The sequence below is a fragment of the Cyrtonyx montezumae genome, unplaced genomic scaffold (assembly GCF_038088225.1).
Source record: "Cyrtonyx montezumae isolate F1298 unplaced genomic scaffold, pur_monq_1.0 scaffold_12, whole genome shotgun sequence".
Classification (NCBI taxonomy): domain Eukaryota; kingdom Metazoa; phylum Chordata; class Aves; order Galliformes; family Odontophoridae; genus Cyrtonyx; species Cyrtonyx montezumae.
Genome location: NW_027071848.1, coordinates 1142701 through 1164188, shown reverse-complemented (window position 1 = coordinate 1164188; position 21488 = coordinate 1142701). Strand labels below are relative to the sequence as shown.

At 43.6% G+C, this 21488-nt stretch overlaps 1 protein-coding gene across 3 annotated transcripts in view; it reads left to right on the top strand.

The window, feature by feature from the left end:
- The first annotated feature begins 396 nt into the window (after positions 1–396).
- PAK1 (p21 (RAC1) activated kinase 1) overlaps positions 397–21488 on the top strand; it is a 67763-nt gene continuing 46671 nt past the window's right edge. Inside the window, exon 1 of one of the 3 annotated variants that reach the window (XM_065729925.1) lies at positions 397–430. The gene's annotated coding sequence lies outside the window, so the exon portion shown is untranslated. Of the gene's footprint in view, positions 431–843; positions 878–20864; positions 20886–21488 lie in introns of those variants that run through there. The other 2 variants (XM_065729923.1, XM_065729926.1) reach the window with 2 other exon arrangements.

The window sequence follows — 21488 nt, the reverse complement described above, 5'->3', positions numbered from 1 at the left end:
GTTAACCTGACTGAAACCAGCTCTGCTGCACCCCAACCTTCCCTGCTGCTCCTTGTGTTCTCTATTTGTGCACGTCAGTGGAATTCATTTGCTGCTCCTCTAGTTCCTGAACAAACTTACCATGGGAACTGAGAAACATTGATCCAGGAGGGAAGGGCAAGGCTGTGCAGTGCTGTTGTATACTGGCTGTGCCAGTGTAAGGCGTGGTGACCTGCATTATTTACCTCCCATGTATTTACCTGCTCCACTTAGCGTGTGGCATCTGTATGTCTAGACAGCCTCACTGTTTCCTATTCCTGAACGCCTCATCAAATCCCATCTCTTTTCCTCTCTCAGCAGGGTGCAAGCACGGAGCTGAAGACTCCTGTTAACTACAGGAACAAGCTTTGCATCGTGGGGGAGAGCGAACCCCAACGTCGTGCAGTATAAGGTAACATCCGCGCGATACGCACATCCTGCTTGCGCAGCGCGGAGCGCCTTTTCCTCCTTTCCTTTTTTGGATCTGAGCTCACACGTTCCCTAACGGAGCCAGTTCCGAGCTACCAGGAACAGAAACCAACTCACTCCCGGCGATCCCCTCCCCGCAGCGTTATCACGATCGTCGCGAACCCTCCTTAAGCCCCGCACCAACCTCGTGCCCTAACAGCGGCTCCAGGTACCGGGCACCGAAACCCTCAGCCCGTCCCAAAGCTCCAGCGCGACCCACCAGCACCAAACTTCTCCCCCCCGGCCCCGGGCTGCCCACCTTGCTGGAGGGGGCGGACCCGAGTACCCCCCCGGAGCCAATGGCAGCGGGGAGGGCGCGGGGAGGCGGTGCCGGGCGGGCGCGGGGAACGGGCAGGGCGGAGAGCGGGCGGCACCTTGCAGCGGGCGGAAGGTGAGTGCTGCCGGGCCGGGGATTTCCTCCGCGATTTTTGTTTTTGTTTTTTTTCTTTTTGCAGCTGGAAAGTTTACAAAGAGGTTGAGCGTTTGGGCTGTTATTTTTCTTTTTTTCTTCTTCTTCTTCATATTTTTTTTTTCCTCCTTTCCATTCAATTTAAGAAAAGGGAGGGGGGGGGGGGGGGACTGAGATTGCCTCCCCTCCTCCTTTCCCAGCTCATTCATTTAACAAAGGGAGTTGTCTCCAGCCTCGGGCTGTGCGATCGAGAGCTGCTTGGGGTCCCGGGGCAGAGGTTGGGGAGGGGAGTGTTGTCGGGGCTCAGCCCGCACCCGGTGCTGGCTGCTCCGGGGGCCGTGGGAGCGAACACAAAGAGTTGAGGATCCGGCCCCGTGCTGGGTGATGCGGCCCCGGGCTTTGTGTGTGGCTCTATCGAAGGGATGCAGACGTGGGAGCGTGTTTCTCTTTAACCCCCGCTCCACGAGTGCGTCTGTGAGATCTGTTGTTATTCAAGTACTTAACAGCAAAGCTGAACTTAAGATCGTGGCACGACTCGCGAGGTCTCCGGTCCATCAACCCCCCCACCCCTCCCGCTCAGAGCAGGGAGCGAGGGGACACTGCGAGCTGAGTGGCACCTCTGTGTGCTCCTGGGAGCTTGGAGAGGCAGCACAGCAGGGCTAGGGGTAGCAACTCTCGTCCCTTCCTCAGTGCATGGAAACCCGCAGCTCTCCCACGCCTGCAATCCCTGTTCTTACTGCTTTTGTTATCCAGAGGGTTTAAAATCCACGATTAGTGGGAAGAGCTGGCTCCATCCGTGTGTGTGTCACGGTGCATCTGCTCCTGGTGAGCATTGCTTGGTCCTTACTCAGACATTACCTCCAGCAGCAAGATTTATAAATAAATAGATGTCAGGACCTGGCTCTCTGCTTGTTGCCAGCTGTAAGGCATGTACTTTGGGTGGTGATTAAGTACCCTGTGTGCGTACATAAGAACAACTGTAGAAGCTGTTTAGTTCCAGCCAAGCTTTTTAAAGCGAAAGCAGACATTGTAGCTGCTGAAATGGCTGTGCTGGGCACGGGCGGGAGAGTGTTTGCTCTCCTTGCTTGCAACTACTCTTTGTACAGTGACTCACGGATACCTTTCTCTGAGCCGCCTCCCCTTTCTCCATACCTGGAGTTTCCTGGTGTTGCCTGGTGGAGCAGGGAGCTGCTCTAACATCCATCCCGTTGTGTGGGTGCGTTCATTTTGCTCAGCTTTTTAGGCTGGAAAAAAACTCCTCCGTGTGGAGCTGCTCATGTGTGTGTCCACTGGGTGGTTAGAAATCACTCTTCCCTCTACATTTTCTGTGGATCAGATGGAAAATGGGCTGTAAAGAAGAAGGGGACAGACCAGAGTATGTTAGCAGGGTATGTTGTGACGGAACAAGGGGAAATGGTTTCAAACTAAAAGAGGGGAGATTTTGATTGGATATAAGGAAGAAGTTTTATACCTGAAGGATGATGGGGCACTGGTACAGGCTGCGCAGAGAAGTGGTGGGTGCTGCATCCCTGGAAACAGCCACGGCCAGGCTGGACAGGGCCATGAGCACCTGATGGAGCTGTGGTGTCTCTGTGCATTGCAGGGGAGTTGGATCAGATGGCCTTCAGAGGTCCCTTCAACTCAAATGATTTTATCATTTTATGATAAAGTATATTGCTTGTCAGTTGCTTTTCTGGCTGCTTTGCTCGCACTGAAAATGCAAACTTATTTTTTCTCTCCAGAGATCTGTTGGATTACTTGTGGATCCTTTCCCAGATCTTTGCAGAGCTTTCCTCAGCTTTGGCTGCAAGTGCATGGATATCACCTGGTTTCTTAAGCAGTTTTGCTTTGTAACTTTAGATATGAGTGAGCTTCAGTGTGGTGTCTTTCTCTGTTTTGCACCTGTCTCACTTCATAGGTGTGGGAAGTTTCATTATTTTGTAACCATAGCTGTGGTGGCCCAGTTCCCTTACATTCTTAAGGGTGTACTGAAGCACCTACAAAAATAGACTTTTCTGGTTAGCAAAACAGAAATGATCCTGAGCTCCACCCTTTGAGTGGTCTGGGTTTACAGTTCATCCTGTCAACAGCACCTGATAACAGAAGTAAATAGACTTTGTAAAGGGCCTGAAAAACAACCAAGCTTTGTGAGAAAGTATAAGAGAATTGGCCCAGACCAAGCATCTGTAAACAAAAGCCATATTTCTTTAAATCTTGGTGGGTTGTTAGCCCTTTGACACATGCAGGAATCCCTCTTGTTGGCTTTTTACCTCTGTGGAAGGGGAAAGAATACTGTGTGCCAGATATGTATTGTGCCTTTTTGTGTGCTTGTGTGTTCAGCCTCCATAAGGAATTGGGAAGAACGTGGAAGGGTTCTGCTTGATGGCAAAGGCTTTCTCTTATGGAGAAAATAATTTCTCTAGTGTGGTGCATTTCATATGGGCTTGCACAGTTCTCACCTGGGGGAAATGCTTTGAAACCCTGTTCCCAGCGGGAGCAGAACTGGGGCTGGCAGCAGATGCTCACTGGTGCAGCAAGTAAGGCACAGTGATCAATTCTTCCCTCCTGAGCAAAAGGCATATGATGTTCTTTAGGAATAGGTAGCTTGAAAATCCCCAGAGCTGTTTATGCTAACCAGGCTTTTACTCTTTATGAAGGAAAAGGCACTTACAGGACATGCTATGTATTATTATTTATCATTGTTTGGGAAGTGATGGTGTCATCATCCCTGGAGGTGTTCAAGAAGTGTGTAAATGTGGCACTGAGGGACCTGGTTTAGTGGGTGGTGGGGATGGGTTGGCAGTTGGACTTGGTGATCGTAGTGGTCTTTTCCAACTGTAATGATTAAAACACCAGTAGGTGTTTTAAAATAGGTCAGCGACTTGCATTCCAAAGATGCAGATTGCTCTTTGTGCTCATGCTGGTCCCCAGGATCTCACCATTATTGTGTTGTACGTGGCAGCAGGTAGCTGAGAGGAGTTGTGCTTCCTCATCTGGATTTTGAGATCTAAGTGGCTGTGCTAAACAAATGCACTGGTATTGCATAGCTTTCTCTAGTTCTCTTTCTTTTAGCAGTTGTTTGCTGGGATGGTGCAAGAGGAAGCAAAAAAGCTACATGATGAAGTAGAATGTGAAGAAACAGTGGAAGTATTCAGGTCTTGTTTGTGTACCTTCTGGTAAACTATCGAGGCTCCAGGGTAGCTGTTGAAGCTGGCAATCCACGTGTTCTGTCTTCCCATCATTTAGCAAACAAGGGCCTTTCTGTATCTCTTGCATCTAGTCTGAGACACAGGTTAAACAGTAACTGTACTTCCATGGCTTCCTTCCTTCTTGCAATCTGTGCTCTTTGGACCTGCTACATAGCCAGCTTATTTCACCCTTACACTGATATAACTGCCTTAAAAATCATTATTTTTCCTACTTCCCTTCTAGCATTACTGAAGTCAGGTGGGTTAAGTGAGGCATCCTTTTGTCACCTTAGGTATAAAAACAGAACAACAGCAACAAAAAACAGGAAAAAATGCTTTTGGGATAAAGGAAAGGTCCCATTGTGGGTAAAAAAGGACAAATCAGAAGACTGCAGAAGCAGTAATCAAGTGTTCTTTTAGAAAGGGAATAAATTCCCTCACAATAACACTTTGTGATCCCAGTTAAGGTATAAGAAGCACAGCATGTGGTAAATTGTATGTATATTCAAACACTGAAGTATTTGATGTTTAGCTACTGACATCTTCTTGATCTTGGCCTTTAACTGTGAGGTTGCATAGAAATCAAGTGGCAGGTATGCATTGTGTTGGGCCTTGTTTCCTCCTCTTTGTTCTCTTTTTTTTTTCCTATAAAGTTAGTTCATACATGTAATCTGAATGGAAAATGGGGATAAAAATAATTAGAGCTCATATTATTAGTGTTTTTAGGGCAGAGATAGCCATCCAGGTTTACCCTGAAGCATTGTCTCCTATCTGATGTATGTAGTGTTTATAGTTTACAGGTGAGGTGGAATCATGGCTCTTGGTGACTTTACAACTGGCAGCAGAGAGAAGGAAAATCAAACCCAGTCATAAAATCACAGACTATCCTGAGTGGGAAGGGACCCATAAGGATCATCAGGTCCAACTCCTGGATAGAAAAAGTTATGACTTCAGAGGCCAAACTGTGTCCTAACAGCACCACTTTACTTTCTGGAAGTTACTTTCTGGAAGTGTGAGTAGGGTCTGAACTGCTGGTTCTCTTAATGTCTGACAGTGGCACAGAGATATTTTATATGATGGCACTCTTACAAGATGGAGCCCGTTCCTCAGGGCTTGGATGCTATTCATGAAGCAGGAGCTGAAGTAAGAAGTGTATTTCATTGGAACTGATGTCTTACTGCATGTGGTTTTTCTCCTCATTTGCATACAGAAAGCTTTGTGCAATGTGAAATACTTTATCGGTTCTTTAGCAGGAAGAATTTCCATTATTTTCTACACTTGCACTTTACCAAATGCACGTTCTTAAAATATGAGTGCTTTGGCCACTTAGCCCAAACTCCTCTGTAGAGAGAGCAGAAAAGTAATTCCTTTTATAAAACTTGAATTTATTCTTCCCAGCTATCTGTAAATGGACGTTATGCAGTTTCACCAGCAAGCTCAATTCAGAGGCTTTGTGCCAGCATGAATCTATCATTTGCCTTTAGTAGGTATTTCAGGAATGTCTTATTTCAGCCTTGCTTTGGAGAAGCTGTAAGTCAAGAGCTGAGTATAGCATTCATGTGCATCCATAATTCAGTCTGGATTGGGATGAACGATAAACTGGTTTCCTCCATCATCAGCAGGGAGGAGTGGATCTTTCTGTCCCAATAAATCCAATACTACTACTGCTACTACTGAAGCTATTGGGTGTTTCAGCTCATGGCCCTGATCCTTTGTAAGGTGCAGCATGTGCTTGAGGCTGTGGCTGAGCTCTGTAACCCTCTGTGTTGACGTAGAAGGGGGAAAAAAATATGAGGCCAGACTTATAATTTATCTTTTGCTTTTTCTAGTTCATTGAGCTGCTCACCTGAGTCTGAACTCTGGTGTTCCTTCATAATAAAAGGTAAATTTAACAGCCAGATAGCAGCTGCAAAGACCAGGGAGTGCATAGCACAGAAAGGAATTAGCAGCAAATGGGCACGTCAGAATTTGAAATGCAATATTGATTAGTTCATTAATTTTAATAAGACACTCAATTATAAAACACCCATTACATTTTGCAGTTTCTTCTGGAAATAGAACAAGTTCTATGTCCTTATTCTTTCAGGAGAACCTCACTCAAGCTGAATTTTAGCATCATTTCCTTTGCTAACCACAGAATGTGTTAACTCTTACTGTAGCCCGAGTTTGTCTACGTTTTATTTAGCAAAGCATTGTTTTTAGTAGGTCACTGCTTACAGTAAACTGCAAGACTTAGTCATCCATAGCGTGTACTAACTGAAAGGAACCTTAATTGAGTGATCCAAACCAGTGCATCACTGAAATAATGACACTGTAGTTAAGTTCAAAAGGCAGATATTTAAATACCTAATTGTTAGAAAATCAGGCAAAGCCATTTAAAACAAAACAGTAAGCCTTTCATTTAAGCTCAGGAAACAAGTTTATGAAAGGGAGTGTTGGCTCATGAAGGGTGTCACATTTTTTCCTTATTCTTCAGAAATATGTTATATACCCTCTAAAATACAGAAACGTAGTTTTCAGTCTACAGGTCTGATGACTTTAGGCTTGTTTCCAGCGTGGATCTCTGACTTTGTTTAAATAATATCTCTAATAAAGGATTTCCTGGAGATGGTTTGAGGCACTCGACTCTTGGCACTGCTTGCTGAAGTCAGGAATTGCTGTAGGAATATTTGGTTTCCACGCGACACTGAGGCTGGAGGAAGCTAAAGACATAAAACAAAGATCCTGGATTGATTGTTTACTATGGATTCTCTGAGGGCTGTACTGAATGGCATTTTCATGGATGTGGTCACTGCTAACTCTTCTTTTTTCCACAAATGTTTGATTGCATTTTACTGCCAGACTGCCCAGGAGAGCGAGCTTTCCCGTTTAAACCACAAAATGTAAACCACAAACGTAGAGTTCACATCCCTGTCTTGCCCTGCTGTTGTGCTTGTCTTCGGTCTCACTTGGGAATGAGATGTGAGTTGAATTTCATTGTTGCTTCTGTGGCCTTGCAACCACAGCTGGAGATCATAGAGCCCTTTAGGTTGGAAAAGTCCTTTAAGATGATCTAGTTCAACTGTCAACCCATCAGTGATGATAACGGGAAAGAGTTGGGAGCTGAACTAAAAGGGGAAGGCATGGGTGATGGTTGTGCCACTTAGCCCTTCATTTAAGCCATCCAATTTCTGATAGTCAAAGTAACTGCTGAAGTTTTTGGTAAGCCTTAATGCGTTTTGTGGGTATGTGTTAAGGTGTTTGGTCTTCCTGTTAAGCTCTGAGGTTCTGGAGATGTGAAGGCTGTGTAAAAGTCTGTCACACAAGGGAGACTTCTCCCTTTCCAATCTACAGGAAAAGTGACAGAATTTGATCCAAATGTGCCTTGAAGACTTCAGTAATGAGGTTTAAGCATAATGAGGTTTCCCAACTTTGTGTGGGAAAGCGAAAGATTTCTATAGCATCTTAACATGAGCTTATTAAGAGTAGAAGTTGCGGATGCCCCATCCCTGGAGGAGTTCAAGGCCAGGATGGATGGGGCCCTGGGCAGCCTGAGCTGGTGCCTGATGCAGTGATTGGCAATGTGGCAAACCTGCCTGCAGCAAGGGGGCTTGGAACTGCACGATCTTCAGTTTGGTTTGGAAGAGGCTTCATTCTGTGATCTTATGAGTTTAGTTCTGCACCATCACCAAAATCTTCACTTGGTAGCCTTAAAAAAGCCAGAGAAGTTGTGAAGGGAGGGAGGAGGGGGAACTGCAGCACCATGTTGCAGTTATACTGATCTAAGAAAAAAACCTCTTCTAATTTCTGGCTCATCAAATTTCTCATTATTGCATCAGCTTATGTATCATGGTAATAAGGTGACAGGTGAAAAATTGCAATCTCTTACTCTTCTGTATCTTAAGAATTCTCCTGTGCCACTTTGAATCCTCGATAGCAGGGATGATGATTAAAAATGCTGTATTAAACACCTAAAAAGCAGTAGAACTCTCCTCCACTATGAAACCAATGCCAAAAGAGTCTGAAGGAGTGGGAATAACATTATTTTTCCAGGCTGCCTTTAATCCCTATCTCGTGTTCCTAAATAAGACTTTGAAGACATTTTATGGGCAAAATTAAGCTGACATTTCATCTTGATGAAGCTGCAGCCTGGCAGTGTCAGACTGCTGTCTCTCTTTTCATATCTGGGAGCATTGACAATCGTATTAAATGCAACTTGGTGAGTATGTGAGAACTAACTTCATCAGGTATTGACCTGGATCCTTTTGGGTCCCTTCCAGCAATATTATGAGATTCTATGATCCCTTCTGTATGCTTTTTATTTTTCCCCTCCTTTCTTCTATCTTCGTTCCTTAACTATCTCTCTTAGCCTGTCTCTTCTTTTATTTTTGCCTTCTCCCTTTCTACAGTAACACTGTTCATCTCCTGCCCAGTGTTACTTTCCCTGGCCACCCACAAGGCTGATAAGAAATGGAGTCCTAAACTGTCTGTGATCCTGAAGATGAGCAGTAGGGAGGTAGTGTGCTTTGTGTTCCACCCCACTAAGAAGCAGCTGCTTCAGGGCTCAGCAAGGAGGTAAAGGTTGGATAGGGGGAAGAAACCCTGAGCTCATGGCTTGCCTCTGTGGAGAAGGCAGTTTTGCTGATGGGACATGGAAATTTCTTAAATGTGCTGATGTCATTCAGAAAGGCTGAAGAGGAGAGGGTAGGGCTGGGAATGGCTTTTCCTCCAAGATGAAAAAGAAAAAAAGCTCAGATTCCTCCAGGGCTCCTCTGGAAGCCAGAAGAATCATATGATTCTGTGAAAGCAGAACACAAACACTGTTCTTCTGTGTAGGCTGTCTTTAAATGGAGGCAGACGGTCAGAGGCAGTATTTGAATTCTAGGTTCAATAAAGGCACATCCTCCAGTTAGACACAGCAAAGCAGTATCAATTTTTAGAATTAAAAACAGTGCCTAAATGCTTCAATAACTTGTCATCAGGTGACTCACTGCGCTGTCATAGTGGGACTTCTGGCTTGCATGAAAGTTATACTTGCTGAAACAGCATCCTGCCAGCTCATATTAACAGCCCTCTCTCCCAAAACTTGTTTCTGATTTACTCATGGTAAAGAGGGGGTTCTGGAGAGATGGGGCAGGAGCAGAAGGTAAGGGGAAGTTTAGAGATCAGAAATCCCATTTCTTCATTTTTTTTTTCCTTTTTCTGTTTTTTAATGACTTCCAAGTGCCAGCTTTTTCATTTGTTCTGTTTGTGCCTCTGAAATGTGTCCAGGAGTTGCAAAAGAAAAACATTCAGAAGTGATGACCTGGCTATATCTGTAAGAATTTAGTCATTGACTTGGTTCAACCAAAAATGCCTTTTCTTGTCTGCTGTGACTTCTTTTAAATTTATAGGCTACTTTATAAAAGAGAAATAATTATAATGCCAAAGTGATCTCAGCTTGAGTTTTCTTCATCTCCTGCAGCTGATTTGGGAACTGTCAGGATCATTATTTTTTTTTTAATTTTTTATTTTTTGCTTAATTCACATAATCACTTTTATTTTAGATGCCCTTTTGCTTTTTTAGGAGCCATTTCTGTGTAATATTAGGTACATCCTGCAAGAGAGCCCTTCATGCCTTCTGGTCCAGTACTTATTCATCCTCGGACCTATTCCAAATGCCACCAACAGTGCTTGTGTGAAATTTTTTTCTCTTTCCACAGTTACTGAAAAAATTGTTCCTATGCTGTCAAGCAGTATAAATTCATCAGTTCAAGAGATGATGGTCACAGAGATCAGAATAATCTCATCCAAGCAGCAAGTGGTTTTATGCCTTTAACATCATACTTCCGTCATCAGCTTCATGCTTAGTATTGCAGTGCACATCTTGCATATCTGCTGATGTTTGGTTGCTCTCCCAATCCCACCCTTTTGTTTTAGCTCAGTATCCAGGAGCAGTGACTTCAGCAAGGTGATCTCATCCTACCTGCGGTGTAGCTGTGTTTGTTTTTGGCAAGTTGAGATCCTAAAATCTGTTCCATCTGCACCTCCTGTAGGCAAAGGTAAATCCCCTGAAAACCAGTAGGATGAGTGCGTGTGATCTCTGTTCTGTCATCCTCCTTTCTCAGCAGTTCAGTGGGCATGGTGATGATGGATGGATGGTTGGATTAGATGATCTTAGTGGTCTTTGCTTAACAATTCTGTAAGCTAACAGACTTGACTGGTGGGGAACTTGTTAACATTCTTCTATTTTTTGGGATATGAGTGGGGTGAGCAGTGAAAGGTTTCTGTAGCATAACTCTTGCTAGTTTTTGTTTGGCCTCTCTGTGAGAGCTGCGATCATAAATTCCTAATAAACTAATCCTCTAAATTCAGAAGGAGAGACTCTGGTTGGCATTGCATTCCTCTTGATGAACAGATTACAACCTGGTGTTTACTTTTTTCCAGAAACTGGCCTCCCCCTCCCCCATCTCAGAACTGTAGAGTGAAGATGTAGCTGTTGGCAGCTGTTTTCCTTTTAATGTGGTCAACTGTGAATATTAAAAGTATAACTCTGAACTTGCGTTTTCTTGGAGACAGACTATGTGGTGAAAAGATGGGATGGCTCCCTCTCCACCTGCTGGGAGTGTGCTTGAGTTTCCCTGGGAAGAGATATGGGGTGAAGCTTGACAGAGCTGAACTCATCAGGGCATGCTGCTGTTCAAAGACAAGGTTGCTTTTCTTTTTCAGCACTTGGCTGTGAGCTGAGCTGGCAGGAAACTTAATAAAATGACACGTAGTATAGCATTAAAGGTCCTGGAGCTTCCGTGGCTTTGGAACCTGGATGGTGCTGGCCCTATTCAATATCTTTATTAATGAGGGGATTTGAGTGCACCCTCAGTAAGTCTGAAGATGACACTCAGTTGGGAAGAGGTGCTGATCTGCCTGAGGATAAGAAGTCCTCAGCCTGGGCTCTGTGAAACGGAGTGAAAGCACAACACTTGCAATTCCTCCCATGCTGCAGGGCCTTCAAACAGAGGATGCTTTCAAAATCCATTTTGTAATATATGAGAGCATTTGGGGGGTTTTTCCCATCTCTTGCCCATATCATGTCTTGTGAGCATTGTGTGGCTTCCAATAATCTTGAAATGCTGGTTCAAAATTTAAAGGATGCTTTCCATAGCAGGTTATAAGCGTTCAGCTGAGACCAAACTTCTTAGTGTTCAGCTGAAACAATAGTTTTAATCCAAGACAGAATTAAGTTGCTAATGCTGCTACCAGTCACACTAACCCATGTTGTTAAATAATCTGGTTGTTTTTCTGTGCTCCTTCCTTGCAGTCCTTCAGTTTGTAATTAAAATGGCATAGCGTAGGAGTCATCTCTTGTACAAGTGAGCCTGGCTTCCTCATTGAGGTGCTGACCTTCTCTGTCACCTTCCACCTCAGCACTGCTTATAAAGGCTCACAGGGAGAATAAAACAAGCATGCTGGAGAGGTGATGTTCTTTCTTCTGTTGTGCAGGTGAAAAGGGCAACACAGAAGCAGCAGGCACAAAGGAGAACAGGAAAACACATATCTGAATAGCCTGAAATATGTGCGGAGAGACTGGCAGTGTCTGTACCTTAGAGCCCATAGCCAGGATGGAAACAAGATGAGAATTTTTCAGTCAGGAACTGTGCAGGAGGTATTCAGTTAAGATCTGTACATGAAGGAACAAAAGAAAACGTAGTGGTGTTTTTTGATAACCTGGGGACATAACTCTGGCAGTAGCCTATGGGTGTCAGCAGGGACGTTCAGGAGTTGTCTTAGCAGCATTTCTAACCTTGAGAGAAGAAGTAGAGTGTTTCATATGGTTACATACTAAAAGATGTGGGTAGGCATCTACTGGGAACCCAGAAAGCGTGTGGGCACTTGATTCCCTTGGAAGCTGTGGGATTTGGCACCTAAGCTAGTAAAGTATTTTTAAAAACTCTTTAATATCTCCCTGAAAATTGGATCTGATGTTACTAGTCAATGTGAGAGGTGAGACTTTTTTTTTTTTCTGAAGTAACTGCTGCCTTTGATCCTTGTTACTTTCTAGCAGATAAACTGGAGGATATTGAGGAGAAGCAGCAAGGGTGGCTGTGGGGCTATTGAGATTGAGTCAAGAGGAAGTTAAAAGCCTGTGTACATGGCTAGTTTTATAAAATGAGGAGGGCAGGAGTGTTTATGGGCTTCTGCAGAGAGTAAGTGGCATGGAACGAAGGGTGTGGAAGAAGGAAAATTTTGGTCTGTGCTCTGCAAGTGCCCGTGCAGGCAGGTAGGGAGGGAGTTGGACTAGATGACCTTTACAAACTCCTTCCAACTCAAATGATTCTACGATTCTATATAAAAATAGCATCCATTGGGATTTAATTCATTAGGCTTAGGGTACCCTTGGGGTGTTCGGTGTCAGCAGTTTGGAAAGTTGGAGTTTGGATACAGTTGGAGTTGATGAAGCTCTACCAGAGGTTTGATTCTATCAGTCCTAACTGCTGAAGATACCGCAGAGGTGCTTACACCAAGCACGCTGTAACCAGTAGGTGAGAAAAATTAATTTGAAGTAAATGTAACACAAAATGTGACCAAGTAGACACATTGGGTGTTAACAAGTCACCAGGGCTGAGTGGCATTCAGCTCGGAGTCCTGAGGAACTTGAATATGAAGCTGCAGAACTGCTGGCCAAGCTGTATCATTCATCCCTACAGACTGCTGCTGTGCCAGAAGACTGGGCTGTTGTCAGTGCAAGGCCCATCTATAAAAAGGACTCTTGAGGGGATCCTGGGAATCACACACTGCAGAGTAACAGTTTTCAGATCTGAAATCAGCATCTCTGAACACATGGATAAATGTTTTCTGCTGGGAGTCAGTCTAGCTTCTGGAAATGAAAATCTTGCTATTCTACCCCATGAAACTCTGTGGGGTCTTGGTAAGAAAGGGAATTTCTGAAGACTTTTTTTTCAAGGAGTGAAACTCATCCAACCCTGGAGCAAAGGTTGTTTTATAGTTTGAAAGATGCATGGATAATAGAAATCGTTCAGTCTGGAGAAGAGGAGGCTTAGAGGAGATCCTATTGCTCTCTTTAGCTCCCTGAAAAGAGGTTATAATGAGGTGGGGGTCAGCCTCTTTTCCCAAGTAACAATGATGGGATGAGAGATAACGGCCTCAAGTTGCACCAGGGGAGGTTCAAGTAGGATATTAGGAAAAAAAGTTAGTCCAGAAAGAGTGGTGAGGCATTGGCACAGGCTGCACAGGGAGGTGGTGGAACACCTCCAGGGATGGTGACTCAAGTACCGTAGAGATGAGGCATTGAAGGACAGTGGGCATGATGGGGGAAGGGCTGGGGTTGGACTTGATGATCTTAGAAGTCTTTTCCAACCTTAATGACTATATGTTTCTGAGTAAACTGGGTGTAATTTCACTTCTCAGGACTGAAAGGGAAACGTCCTAATGTAGCAGCAACCAAAAAAGCCAGCTTCCTCATCAGATATTGGGTCAGTGGTATCTTTCTGCTGTTATATGAATGCTTGCACCTTTGTGCTGTTCAATTCTGGTCTCTCTGTTTGAAGAAGAATGCAGTGGAGCAACAGAATGGCAGCTAGGAGGGTCTCAGAGATGAACTGTATCCCTCCATGAGAGACAAAAAGCTGGGGCTTACCTGTTTGCTGAGGAGAGGGAATGTAAAGTCAGTGTGTAGAATGTAAGTGTGGAATTTGTCCTTTCGATCCCATGCTGTTACAACCAGGGAAATGGTAGCATTTGATTTTAAAACAGATGGGAGAGTGTTGGCACTGTGGAGAAGAATGACTGCACATGGCCTCAGAATAGATGGCCTTTGGCATCAGGCTTTGCAGCTTTTACCCATGCAGGGCAAATCCCACCTCCGTTGCCTCTGGAAGGGTCTAAGTGACCTTCCTTTCCCCTTGAGCCCTCTTTCACAGCTTTTCAGGGGAAGTGGTCATCCAGGTGCCTTGGCAAGCATTTGACACTCCTTTGAGTATGCACGGAGATTTTCTTTTTTAATTATAAGCAACTTATCCCTCAGAAGTGATTTACTTATTTATTTATTTATTAAACGCTGCCTTCAGCAGGTTATGCATGTGAACTTTATTTTAATTAAGGGTGAGGAATCTGTTTTACATAACTCTATCCCAGATTCTCATGAGAGAGTGAAAACAGCCTGGAGGGACTGATGAAGAGGCCAGCAAAGTCTGTTGCCTCACAGATGGGAGATCTGATTCTCATCTGCCTGAGGTCCTCTCGAGCTGTGCGACTGGCCCTGGGCTGGCTGACAGCCAGTGAGGTCAAGCTGAGGCAATGGGGCTGCCTTGATTTTCTTGAGGCACTAATTTTGGGTTCTGGTACATTCAGGTGTGGTAAGTGCAGACCTGCTAGAGGTGTTTGTCCCCATAGTGGGCATGGGATATGAACCCACCTGTTAATGTTAGTGGGAATGGTTCAAAGTGTTTCTCTGAATCTTTGAAAATGTAAAACAAATAGTAGTGGAAGTTACCAGTCAACCCTTTAGAAGTGATTATGTATTTCTTACTTTTGTTTATTTATTTATTTTTTAAGGATCCTTCTTTCATAGAATCACAGAATGGTTTGGGTTGGAAGGGACCTCAAAGGTCATCTGGTTTCAACCCCCCAAGCCTCTAATTCAGGCACCAAATCAGGCTGCCCAGCACTCCATCCAACCTGGCTTTAAATACTTCTAGGAATGGGGCATCTGCAACTTCATCTAAAACTTGATTTAAGCAGTAAAGCCTAAAAGAGACAAGGAGCAGATGAGTAAAATGTTTCTGTACGTTAAGGAGGGAAAATTCAGGGTGCTTGGATGTTTTTTTCTCAAGGTAGAAAACAAACAAGTGATAAGCATGTTAAAACCCAATTGTTGCAGTACTGGAAGCAGGTCATGTAAATCAGAGGATCTCTTTCATTCTGCACAAAGGGGAATATGAAAAAGCAAACCACAAGCTCTGTAAACTTGCAAATGAATCTTATGAGTCAAACTTGGCGTGTCATTGGCATGTGCTGTTTGTTTCTGGCGGCTGAAGCAAGCATCCTTTTTATAAAGGTAAGCTGGGGGTTGTTTTAGTATCTTGGTGTCAACATTTCAATGTGATGTTGGGGGAGTTAAATGATTGACAGCACAGTTGTGACCTTCTGGTGGCCTGCTGACCTGCTGGTGGTTGACAGTTATTTTTTTTTGGAAGCAAACACCTTTGAAAGGTTTGCAGTGTGTGTTTATTGCATCCAGTGATATTAAGGGCAGATACCTTTCCTTTTTGCTGTGAACAGCAAGCAGGTGGGGCAAAGATAAACCAGCTGGAATAGATGTTCTTCAGCAGCTCAGCAGAGCAGAGAAATGTCACTGAGCAGACTGAAAGGAATGTCATGGTCGTGTCAGAGCTTGGATGTATTTGCTGTGTAGGGGAGGTGGTAGGCTTGAGTTTGTGCTTCAAGTGTAAGGTGACAGAGGTGCATTCTGGTGTCAGGTCCAAATCTCTGCTTAATGCCACATATTCACTTAATATGTGTCACTGGTTTGTGCATAGGTAGCAGAGCAACTGTAGCTTTCAGATATTCTGCATTGCCATGCAGGTATTTTAGCCTTGGAGGAGCTCAGCAGTTGTTCCATCACCCATGTGAGTAACGTTTTGTCACCAAGTAGTGATCTATGGAGTGATCATTTTCTGTGTGTGCTCAATAATTAGAAAAGGATCCTGAAATTTTATTGATCTCTTCTTTAGGTGGCAAGAATTGGCCGAAGTAAAACCCAGGACAGAAAAGTCATTGATTTTTGCAGAACCCCTTGTTCATTTTGTCTTCCACAGCTATTTCAGGGTATTTTATTTCAAATGGCAGTGAATTCATTGTGCAGAAAACAGTTGGTTCTTTGTGAAAGCTGCACAAGTTAGAAGATGCTCGTATAGGAAAGCTATAAGCAAAGAAATAAGAACATCCTGAGGAGTAATACAAAGTGTGACTCTTTCTGGACAGCTGCATAAATGATGGGTGAAGTGGGATTTTTCTTGCACAGATCCCCTAATCTTCAGCACTTCAAGTTTTTGCTTTGTTTTCTTTGGCTTCAAAAACAGCTCGTGTCTGGAGCTGAGGTGCTCTGCTGCTCTGCTTAGTGTCCCCAGAAGACTTGCAAACTTAGCCAAGCTTTTGAGCTTGAAAGAGATGAGCTGCAAAGCTTGAATTGCAACTGGATGCCTCCAGTTCTGGGAGTCTGCAGTGACTGCAACCTTTTGAAATCTTGTTCAAACTGTTTTTGTTGCGCTCAGACAGGAATGTTATGTTCTTTGTTCCACTTCCTAAAAGGCAAAGCTTTCTGCATAGGCTGCAGCTTTTATAGTTGGATATATACGGGTCAGGAGAGGAAGCAGGCAGAGGCTGATAGATGTTTTCCAAGCTGCTTGAAATGTCCTTCTGAATGCATGAACGAGGTTTGAAGCTTCTAGCTGAATTTTGCAAATAACTTCTGTCTCGATTAGGAACAGAAAATAACTACCAGATTTGAACTGCTTCCAACTTCTGGGCACCAAATTTGAGTCTTTTCAGCCAAAGGGGCTCAAATTCTTATCTTTTCTAAGCTTTGGGAAGAAACATCCAACACCTCGAGTACCATACCTGAAATGCTATTGTTGATCCAACAGGATAAAACTACATTCAGGAATTACAAATAGTGTAACGTTTTGCACTGTGTGGTGAAACCACTTAACTGTCTTTCTCAAGGCCTGTGTGCATTTAGGTATGTGGCTTGAGTCCTGTGGCTTTCTTGATTGGATAGTTAATATTTTGGGATGAGCAGGTAGAATGAGAATGGTAGTTTCCATTGTTGATAGAGTTAAATCACTACAAAGAACCTTATACCTAAAAAAACCACTTGCTTGAAATTGTGTTTGTCAGAGTAGCCAAAACTTTGAATGCTGAAGCAGAAGGATCATGTATGGGGAGAGAACTGAACCTGTTCTTTGGTAATCATGGTGGTTAAGGCTGGAGAAGACCACTAAGATCCCCAAGTCCAACCCCAACCCATCCCCACCATGCCCAATAGCCATGTCCCTCAGTGCTATGTTCTTGAACACCTCCAAATACAGCGACTCCACCACCTGTCTGGGCAGCCTGTAGTAATGCATTACCACTCTTTCAGAGAATAAATTTTTCATAATATCCCTGGTGGAACTTGAGGCTATGGCCTCTCATCTTGTTATTGTTACCTGATAGAAGATGCCAACTCCCACCTCTCCACAACCTCCTGTCTGGCAGTTGTAGAGGGCAGTAAAGTCTCCCTTGAGCCTCCTCTTCTCCAGAGTGAACAATCCCAGTTCCCTCAAATGCTCCCCATAAGTCTTTTGCTCCAGACCCTTCACAGCTTCAGTCCTTCTCTGGACGTGCTTCAGGGCCTCAGTGTCTTTCTTGTAAGGAGGAGCCTGAAACACATTACTCAAGGTATGGCCTCACTGTACTGCTGAGTACATCTCTTCCTCCCCCCCTTGCCCACTGACATCAGCAGTCTGGCACTGAGAGGCACTAAACATACAAGGCATGGCTGCTGTGGATTCAGCTTTGGGTTTAAAGCCTACAGGGAAACAGGCTTTAAAACTGGCAGACCTTTTTTTGGCTGGCTGTGTCTGTAGGCATGTAAATTCTCTGCTCACAAATGTGATTTGGAGCCTGTACCCTGTGCAGTGTATTTTCTGTTATGCCTGGCTGAGGAATGACCGTGGGACTTCAGCTCAGACTGCCTTGCCTCATGCTGTTTGCTTTGGAAATTGAAGTTTCAGTTGCATCTGATAACCAAGCTGATTGTTACGTTGCATGTTTAGCAGTCTATTTTTTTTTTAAACAGCTCTTTCCTTAATTACTTCTGTAAATAATTTTAGAAGACTTTACATCAACTTTGGAGAAGCTGGCGCATCAAATCCTGAGAGGCTGGCAGCAGTTGCTGTAAGTAATCACTCTTATAGATTAAGCAACATATTCTGAGGCAGTAGGTTAATTTCTAGGTAAATAGCCTGCGTGCACATTCTTAGAATCACCTGCACAGTGAGCACAGCCTAACTTCAGGCTGTGTGCAGCTTGAATCACTGGATTTTTTTCAATGAAGTTAAAGGGCCTTTCATTTTCAGTGAAACCTGGGACTACACGTGTGACTTCTAACAGCTGTAGTAGTGCTGTCGCTCTGAACCTTTGAAGCTGATGGGTTCTGTGGTATCTGATTGCTAAATGACTTTCACTGGTTTTGCAGAACTCTTTTGAAAATGGTAAGCTCTCGTGTTGCAGCGCAGAGCCTGGCTTTGGAGAGCTGTGTCTTACTTTTGGGGTGGGAAACTGCAGTTCTTACAAACCCAAGCTGTCTTTACAGTGTCTTTCTGCACAACAGTCACGTAAAAGGGAGAGAGAAGGGGGAATTTGTCATTAGATGAAATCCCATGCAAAGTTGAGTAGAGCAGAAATAAAACCTTTCTTCCATGGTCTTAAGGAAATAACTTAATGTGAATTGGAGCAAAAAAAAAAAAAAGGATTTATGGTAGACTGTGACTCATCCCTCCTCTGAGTCTGGCTTACAGTTGGTGCCTCCTGTGTCTGTGGATGCTCAGCCTAGTTAGCAACCTGCTAAATAGATCTGGAGCTGCTTTTCACACTCCTTTTTTTTTTTTTCTTTTTCTGAGCTCAGTTGTCTCCAGAAAGAATTGGGAATGATATTTGTATTGGTATGCAGCCCTTTAATATTTAGAAGTTCAATAAATAAATTAATTCATTATAAAAAAATTCCAGATGACGAGCTTCTGAAAGCTGAGCTCAGTCTTTAACCAGTGTTGCAGGATGGTTGGTTTAAGGAGCATTATCTTCCTATTATAGGATATTATATTATATATATTAGGGTATCATATATTATATGTATTAATATATATATTTAATATATTATATGTATTATCTTCCTATTTATAGAATTACTGATCTGTGTGCTCTGGAGTCTTGTAGAGGTACTGTTGAGATGCTAGTGCACAGCTTAACCAAAACAGTACCAAGACTCAACAATTGGTTTTTACACCAAGATTTTTTTTATACTCTTTCAGCTTTTGTTCCTAGGCAAAAGAACATCCTTTAAATCGAGAGCAGGGCTTGATCCCGAGTTACATTGGTCAGGTAACAGTGTGTTCTAACCCTGTGTTCAGGAAACTTTCTTTCGTGGGGAAGGTGCTTACCTCCAACTTGCAGAGCTTGGTTGGGTTCCCTGCTGCACAGTGGAAATAGAATGGATGAGTGATGTGTTTTTTCCATAGCTCAGCTTCTGCTTTGAAACCTGACATCTCATGTAGAGCTCTAAGCAAAAAAAGTCCTCTTTGAGAGATGTCCCAGTTCCCACAGTGCTGGTACTGAAATATCTCCAAAAGATAATGGAAAAGAAGCTGTTCCCACTGCTCAGTACTGACTACTGACTATTTCCACAACTTCTGATTGTGGATGAAGCTCTGAATGTGCACGGATGCATTCTCGCTCTGAGTGTATTCTCCATGGTGGCGTGCAAGGCTTGGAAACTGAGAGCTTGGTCAACCATCTCAAAATGGGTCAGAATTTGACCTAATCTAAATACTGTGAGGCCGGGGGCAGAAAAATCCCATTTCCCAAATGATTCATTGCTGAGTGAGTTGTGAAAATTGAATGTGTCAGGTAATGCAGTGATGAGATACTCAGCAAATGTTTTGCCGGCCAGCTGTCTGAATGGACTCTTGGAAGGGAAAGCTAAGAACTGAACATCCACTGCTCCTAAATGTTTCACTGAAAAGCACTTCTTTGCATCTTTCCCACTAATGACTGACTTGAACTCAGCCTATCCAAATCTTTTTTTCCAGGCTACGTAGAGGATTTGTCATACTTTCTGTTATTTGAAGCAGAACTTGAAGGCAAAACAATCCTTTCCCTTACCAGAGATACGAACACTGTGTTAGGGGGCTTGGAAGCATTAGTAACAGAAAACAGTCCACCACTCTGTCCTCAGGAATGAAACACATCAACCAAATTGCTGTAACATTAGGTTGAAACTTGGCAATTACATTTGGGTGGCAATTTGATTCTGTTCTCTTTAGATGCCTCTGGAGAACATCCCAGTGTAGCCCTGGTCTGATTCCAGGCCAACTCCGCGGACGCCCTGAGCATGGCCGTGTTCAGCAGCCAGTTCTGATGGTGTGGTCTGTGGAGCTGCTAAAAAGCCTTCTAACCTAGTTTGCATTCAGAGGGCTTTCTGTTTAGGAAAGAGAAACTGACACCATCCCAATTTTAAATTTGGAAGAGGAAGAATAAGCAAAAGGCCTCGGAGAACCAGGCTTTTGTCTAGACTAGCAGAGCTAGCAGGTTTATTGCTCTGACTTTCCAACCTGCCTTCTCATTTGAACTCTTTCTGACTGCTGTACTGATGCATCCCCTCACTGCATCTCTCTGTTAAGATAAAACCACTTCTGATTTTACAAGCTCAGATCTCCCATAGGAGTTCTCAGTCACCATTGTAGATTGAGTGCCTTGGTGACCAATACAGTTCCCTCTCTTTGTCCTTTCACAGCCATCATCTGAAAAGCTTTCTGCTGCTTTTGTCTTAAAAATTACTTTTGAAGTTAAGGGTCCCTTTTTTTTTTATATAGCCATGTAAATTGTGCATAATCATTACAGGACAATAGCTGGGTAGCTGAGAGACTGCTGCCATTTCAGATGACAAAAGCCAGCTCCAAACAGCAGCAGTCTAGCTTCTTTCACTCAAATTCCAGGGGATGATGAATTTCCTGGGTTTTCTGCTCGGTGGTGACAGTGGTATCTGTGTGGCTGCAGTATATTATGCTGTAAGTAACAGTTTAATGGGCTTCTATGCAATAAATTGCTATTTTCAGTTGGTGTGTGGTTTTTCAACACTATGTCAGAGAATTACTGACGTCTTTTAATTCACGTTGCTCAGAGGCAATATTTTAAAAATGGGATCATGATATGAGGGGTTTGTGAAGAGGAGGGTCGACAGGCTTTTGTCTGCTGCAGGTATGTCCTGGCTAGAGAATGTAAGTCACAAATATGACAGCTATGGTGGTTTTTGTTCTGATTTTTTTTTTTTTTTTGGCCTTTGAATCAGATTTTCCTTCTGCATTGTATACTTAGGTTTTCTGCTAGAAAATACTGGTTTCAGGGTAAAATGCACGCATGCCAACTATTCTGTGGAGGTCTTTTTGTCATTTGATAACTCAGCTGCTTTTAAGTTGGAACCCATTTCATCTCTTTGGCAGCACATGTGCTCTTGGTTGGACTTGTTTGTTCCAAAGTGAGTTACATTTAGACACCTGGAAGATCCACTGTCAAACTTTCCCTTGGCTATCTTTTACAATTGTTGTGGTTTGTGTGTGTGTGTTCTTGTTTGTTCTACTGGTCCTTGTGTCAGGGAGCTGCTGTGGCAACTT